Genomic DNA, 7,539 nt, shown 5'->3' on the forward strand with positions numbered 1-7,539 from the left:
TGTATACCTGTTGGTCTGGCCCCCAACCATGCAGGACCCTGCCTCTCTCCCTCTTACCAGTTTTTCTTCCTTAACCCCCTCCCCACTACAGACAAAGTCCACATCATCTTTTCACATTGTGCTGATTTTATTGCGTTCATCAACATGGCGGAACACTCTTGGTCTCAGATTCGGCCTTTATGTGATTGGTGATTCCCCAGAGTTGCCTATGGAGATGCTGTTGCTAGTTGTACATTTCTGATCCAGGCTCTGCATTTACTGGCAGCAGAGATGGTTACTTGGGATGGTTTGCTGTTGCCAATGGCTTCTGGGCTTGCTCTTGTGATTTTTATTTTCCGTTGTATTTTGTGCTTGCTCTTCTGAGTTTTAGTTTGCGTCTTATTCTGCTTGTGGTGACACGCAAATATTGTTGGTCTCATTGTTATCCTAGGCTTTTTGGAGCAGGAAGGAGGTGATTGAGTTTTCTTTCTTGAATTCCTTCGAAGGGGTTTTTTTACCTTTGTGATTTTCTTCTCCACCTGGAAGGACAACACATGAGCCAGAAGGACATTGGTTTAGGGGAAGAGAAAGAGGTTGTGTAGCAAGGGGAGCTTCATGGATAGGAGTGCAGGCTGAGGAGGGGAGTGTGCTAGGCAAGGACAGGATAGGGGTCTTGAGAAAATAGAGGGGAAAAAGAGAAGGAACAAGGATAGGGTCATCTGACCTTGCCAGTTTTGTTGGTCTTTTGTTGACTAGAGTTCTTCTTTTCCTTCTTCTCTTTGGTTCTCGGGGTTGGCTTTTTCGTGCTTACAATTGGTTGTTTCGTATTTTTTTTGGGTTTCACTGGTGTGTGGGTCTCCTTAGCCATATTGAAGCCTCCCAGTGGTCTACCCCATGCTACTGACCTCCTTATGTATACCCAGCCCTGGGTGATGAGGAGCCCCACCCTTCAGCTTTGTTTGGTCAGAATGGGGCACCCCTATCCAATGGTAGTCCTGGGGTGGCTTGGACATCACAAAGCACTGACACTTCTGTGGGGGTGGTGTTGCTGGGGTGGCCAAAATGTGGTCAGAGAAAGGGGACTTTTTCACCCCCAATACTACCTGAAGGTCCATTTCAAAATGACCTGCTACCCCCATCATTCCCCATGTTCAATTCTGGTGGGTCACATAGCAGGGAGAAGGTGTTTCCTTAAAGGCATTCCCTACAGCCACCCCTAGTCAGTGGTCCATTCTGTTCTCTCCCACCCTTTACCATGACCTACTATTTTGGATGTCTTATCTACAATCCCCCCAGGGTACAGTGGCCTTATTTAATTCTCAGTCAAAATATGAATCATTCCACTTCCCTCAAACAAATTTCCATTTTGTATCTGTTTTGGTATGGTTTGTAAACTAAGACAGGTTTTGTGTGTGTGTGTGTTTGTTTACATTTCTAAATGCTTGAGAAAAAAAGCAAAATAGTATTTTATGACGTAAAAATTATGTGAAATTGAAATTTCAGGGTTCATAAAACTTTATTAGAACACAGATACACTAATTTAACTATCAACTATGGCTGCTTTGACACTACAACAGAGTAGTTGCGACAGAGATTGTATAGCCTGCAACACATAAAGTATTTGCTATCTGTCCTTTTAAAAAAAAGACTGCCAACTCCTCATCTATTCTGTTCCATTGATCTATTTGCCTATCCTTATGCCAAAACCACATTGTCATGATTAATTTCATGTCATGTCATAATTTCATGCTAAGACATATAATTAGGTAGCACAGCTCATCCAACTTTGCTCTTCTTTTACAAGATCATTTCAGCTATTCTAGGTCCCACATACATTCTTTTTATTATTATTATGCTTTTAAGATCTAGGGTACAAGTGCACAATGTGCAGGTTTGATACATAGGTATACATGTGCCATGTTGGTTTGCTGCACCCATCTGTTATTTCTTGCATACTCACCTATTGTTTGCATTGTATATCTCCTCCATTCTAGTACTTTCAACCTAGCTGTGTTTTTATATTTTAAGTGCATTATGTGTTAAGAGCATATAATTGGATATTGATTTTTAAATCAAGTTCATCAACCTCCGTCTTTTGTTGGAGTGTTTAATACATTTATATTTAGTGGAATTATTGACATGGCTGTGTTTAAGTGTACCCACTTGCTTTTTGTTTTATATTTGGTCTCTCTGTTATTTGTTATATATATCCTTCTTTCATGTCTTCTTTTGGGTTGAGGGGTTTTTTTTGTATTTTATTCTGTTTTCTCTATTGGCTTTTTAATAATAGCTTATATATATATATTTTTAGTTGTTGTGTGGATTACAATACGCATCCTGATCTTGTTACATTCAACAGAGAATTAATGAAAGTTCTAGCCAGATCAATCAGGCAAGAGAAAGAAAGAAAAGACATCCAAATAGGAAAAGAAGTCAAGCTATCTCTCTACACAGACAATGTGATTCTATACCTAGAAAACCCTAAAGATCCACCAAAAGGTTCCTGGAACTGATAAACGACTTCAGTAAAGTTCCAGGATACAAATATCATTGTAAAAAATCAGTACCATTTCTATACACAAATAATGGTCAAGCTGATAGCCAAATCAAGAAGTAATCCCATTTACAACTGCCACAAAAAAATTGCTTAGTAATACATCTAACCAAGAAGATGAAAGAGATCTACAAGGAGAACTACAAAACACTGTTGAAAGAAGTTATAGATGACACAAACAAATGGAAAAACATTCCCTGCTCATGAATTGGAAGAATCAATATCATTCAAAGGGACATCCTGCCCAAAGCAATCTACAGATCCAGCATTATTCCTGTGAAATGACCAACATCATTTTTCACAGAATTGGAACGAAACTATTCTAAATTTCATATGGAATCAAAAAGAGCCAGAATAGCCAAAGGACTTCTAGGCAAAAAGAAAAAAGCTGGAAGCATCACAATACCTGACTTCAAACTATACTACAAAGCTGCAGTGACCAAAAGAGCATGATACTGGTACAAAAACACACATAAACCAATGGAACAGAATAGAGAGCTGAGAAATAAATCCACACACCAACAGCCATCTGATCTTTAACAAAGTCAATAAAAGTAAGCAGTGAGGAAATGGCAGTCTTCAATAAATGGTGCTGGGATAGCTGGCTAGACATATACAGAAGAATAAAACTGGACCCCTAGCTTTCACCACATACAAATGTAACTCAAGGTGGATTAAAGATTTAAATGTAAGACTTCAAACTTTAAGAATCCTAGAATAAAACCTAGTAAACACAACTCTGGACATCAGCCTTGAGAAATAATTTATAGTTAAGTCCTCAAAAGCAACGGTGACAACAACAAAAATTGAAGTGAGTCATGCCTCTGTCACCCTGGAGTAACCACATTGGTGCGTTCTCTGAGGCTTCTCCATCTCATTGTTGTGAGGTTACTGGGAACAAGGCTTTATCAGGGTTTATGAGAGCAAAGTAGACCTGTGATCAAGATGGCCAACTAAATACACAGCCAGGAGGAACATCTGCCACTGAGAGATTGGGACATTGGGAAGACTGGTGCACTCTTAGCAGATCTTCAAAGGGAAGGCATTGAGAGCAGATGTAGGGAAGACACAGATGTTGGGCTGAAGGGGGAGGAAGCTAGGAACCCTGCACAGGGCTACCATGCACCAGGACTCATTCCTATCCCCCAACAACTCCTGGGGAAGGGATGAGTTGAAGAAGCAAAGAGCAACCTGCTCTAACCATGGGCCTTTGGAATCCTGGCCAGAGGAGACCCCATGACCACTGTGGACACTTGAGAGGACAGGGAGAGCTGCTTACAGAAGTGGTAGGGACAGAATTCCAGCCAGTGTGGAGTCCCAGAGGGTTTGATGCAGGAGCATCTGTAGTGGAGCACAGCCAGGGACACCCATTCCCTTAGGCTCAACTTACTCCTGTAGGAGAGTTTAGCACTAGAGGAATTGTCATACATGAACTCTGCAGGGTGGTCTTGGCCATGAGACCCCTCAGTCTGCTGGACTCTCCCTGGGTGCTTGCAGTACAGGCTCAGGTGCCCAAAAGGGGTGTTCCTCTTGGTGGCCTGCATCATAGCCCCTGTGCTGGCAGACCACACCTGACAAGCAGAGAGCTCCAGCAGAGCAGCCTCCACAGACACATATCAGCCCACACATGCACTCCTTCCATGCAGCCTCCCCAGTGGTACCTTGCCTGCAGATACTCACGCACGGCCACCTTCCAAATCACTTTGTTGGCACGTGTGTGCACAGGCAGATTTTGCCTCCCCTTTCCCACCAGCACAGGTGCACCCTGCCATGGCACTACTGTGAGCATGAATGCATCCTGCCATTCCCATCGAAGCTTTGGAGGGCACAGAGCCCATTAACCCTACCTGCCACCAGTAGCCTGCTCCTGTGTTGATGCTGCTGCTGCTGCCAGAAACCAGGCACTGAGAACTGAGACCTGCCCTGGCCCTGAGCAGCCCCTGCCACCCATCAACACACACAAAGAGCTCATCCAGTCCTGTGGCCACCACGGCCCCACCACTATGCTAAAACTGCCACCAGCACAAACATACACAAAGATGCCAGTGGAGGGGCCCTGCTTCCCAACAACATGCTGCCAATGCTGCTGCTGCAGCAAATGCCCACATGACGGCCAGCATCCTGGCACCTGCTAGCACCCCACTGCAGTTGAAAAGTGGACACCTTATCATGCTGCCACTGACGCCACTCCTGCCATGGGTGAACAAAGATAAATTATGCTGCCACTGCCCTACAAAGTGGTTTGATTGGCACCACCCATTTGGTTGGCACTACCCACACTGTTGTGACCAGTGGTCTGGGAGCACCTCGGCCCCTCCAGTGCAGCAGGTTCCTACCTTGAGTAGCCAGAGAACAAAGCCAGGGCCTGATACTAGTCCTCCAGAGTTAGGACACGCAGTCTAGGATTCCTGAGCTAAGCCTTAGCCCCCTAAAATCTTCCAGAAATGAATCCAGTTGACTGAAAAAAACTTATACCACAGTCAAACTCCTAAGGTCATAAAATAGCATAAAAGGGGGAAAAAAAAAGATCCAAAAACAGCAACTTCAAAGATTGAAGGAAAATCAGCCCACAAAGATGAGAAAGAGCAATTGCCAGAACTGTGACATCTCAAAAAGCCAGAGTGTCTTCTTTCCTCCAAATGACCACACTAGTTCCCCAACAATGGTTCTTAAAGAGATGGAAATGTCTGAAATGACAGAAATAGCATTCAGAATGTTCATAGGAACAAAGATCATCAATATTAACGAGAACATTGAAACCCAATTCCAGAAAGCTAAGAATCACAATAAAATGATACAGGAGCTGGCAGACAAAATAGCCAGCATTGAAAAGAACATAACTGACTGATTCAGCTGAAAAACACGCTACAAGAATTTCATAATGCAATTGTATGTATTAACAGCAGAATAGACCAAGTCAAGCGAAGAATCTTAGAGCTTGAAGACTGGCTTTCTGAAATGACAGTCAGAGAAAAATTTTTAAAAAAAGAATGAAAAGGAATGGAAAAAAACCTCTGAGAAATATGGTGTTATGTAAACAGACCAAATCTATAACTCATTGGCATCCCTGAAAGAGATGGGGAGAATGGAAGCAACTTGGAAAACTTATTTCAGGTTATCATCCATGAGAAATTCTGCAACCTATTTAGAGAGGCCAACATTAAAATTAAGCTAATACAGAGAACTTTAGCAAGATGCTTCACAAGAAGATCATCTCCAAGACATGATTATCAGATTCTCCAAGATCAGAATGAAAGAAATAAAAAATGTTAAAGGCAGCTGGAGACATATGCCAGGTCAGCTACAGAGGGAAGCCCATCAGACTAACAGCAGACCTCTCAGCAGAAACCCTTCAAGCCAAAAGAGATTGGGGGCCTATATTTAACATTCTTATAGAAAAGAAATTCCAACAGAGAATTTCATATACAGCCAAACTAAACTCCATAAGCAAAGGAGAAAAAAGATCCTTTTTGGACAAGCAAATGCTGAGGGAATTTGTTACCACCAGACCTGCCTTTTTAGAGCTCCTAAAAGAAGCAATAAATATGGAAAGGAAAGACCATTACCAGCCACTACAAAACACTTAAGTACATGAACCACTGACACTATAAAGCAACCACACAGACAAGTTGGCATTATAACCATGTAACAATATGATGACAGGATCAAATCCACACATACCGATACTAACTTTGAATGTAAAGAGGCTAAATGCTCCAGTTAAAAGTCACAGAGTAGCAAGTTGGATAAAGAAGCAAGACCTGATGGTAGGTATGCTACCTTCAAAAGACCCATCTCATATGCTAGTTTAAAGTCTGTTTTGTCTGAGATTGTGAGCTCTGCTTTTTTCTGGTTTCCATTTGCTTGGTAGATCTCCTCCATCCCTTTATTTTGAACCTGTGGGTGTCATTGCGTGTGAGAGTTTCCATTTCTTCCTGATTTAATCTAGGAGTGTTGTAAATTTCCAGGAATTTGCCCACCTCCTCTAGATTTTCTAGTTTGTGTTTCATAGTAGCCTCGAATGATCTTTTGTATTTCTGTGGTACCAGTTGTAATACCTCTTGTTTCATTTCTAATTGAGCTTATTGGGATTTTCTCTCCTCTCTTCTTGGTTAACCTTGCTAATGATCTCTTAATTTTGTTTATCTCTTCAAATAATCAACTTTTTGTTTCATTTATCTTTTGTATTTTTCTTTTTGTTTAAATTTCATGTAGTTCTACTCTGATCTTTGTTATTTCTTTTCTTCTGCTGGGTTTGGTTTGGCTTGTTCTTGTTTCCGTAGTTCCTTCAGGTGTGACCTTAGATTGTCTATTTGTGCTCTTCCAGATTTTTTGATGTAGACATTTAATGCTATGAAATTTCCTCTTAGCACTGCTTTTACTGTATCTCAGGTGTTTTGATAACCTGTCATGATTATCATTCAGTTTAATGAAATTTTAAATTTCCGTCTTGATTTCATTGTTGACCCAAAGATCATTCAGGAGTAGATTCTTTAATTTCCATATATTTTTATAGTTTTGAGGATTCCTTTTGGAGCTAATTTCCAATTTTATTCCATATTGGTCTGAGAGGATACTTGATATAATTTCGATTTTCTTAAATTTATTGAGACTTGTTTTGTGACCTACTATATGGTCTATCTTGGAAAATGTTTTATATGCTGATGAAAATAATATATATTCTGCAGTTCTTAGGTAGAATGCTTTCGAAATATCTGTTAAGTCCACTTTTTCTAGTGTATTGTTTAAGTCCATTGTTTCTTTGCTGATTTTCTGCTTTGATGGCATGTCTAGTACTGTCAGTGGAGTACTGAGTTCCCCCACTATTATTGTGTTGCTGGTAGGCTGTGGAGAAAAGAGAATGTGTATACAGTGTTGGTGGGAGTGTAAATTAGTTTAGCTACTGTGGAATTAAGTTTGGAGATTTCTCAGAGAACTTAAAACAGAACTACCATTCAACCCAGCAATTATACTACCAAAAAGCATATGCATTCAAATGTTTATCA

Source organism: Mandrillus leucophaeus, unplaced genomic scaffold (assembly GCF_000951045.1).
Source record: "Mandrillus leucophaeus isolate KB7577 unplaced genomic scaffold, Mleu.le_1.0 Scaffold668, whole genome shotgun sequence".
NCBI lineage: Eukaryota > Metazoa > Chordata > Mammalia > Primates > Cercopithecidae > Mandrillus > Mandrillus leucophaeus.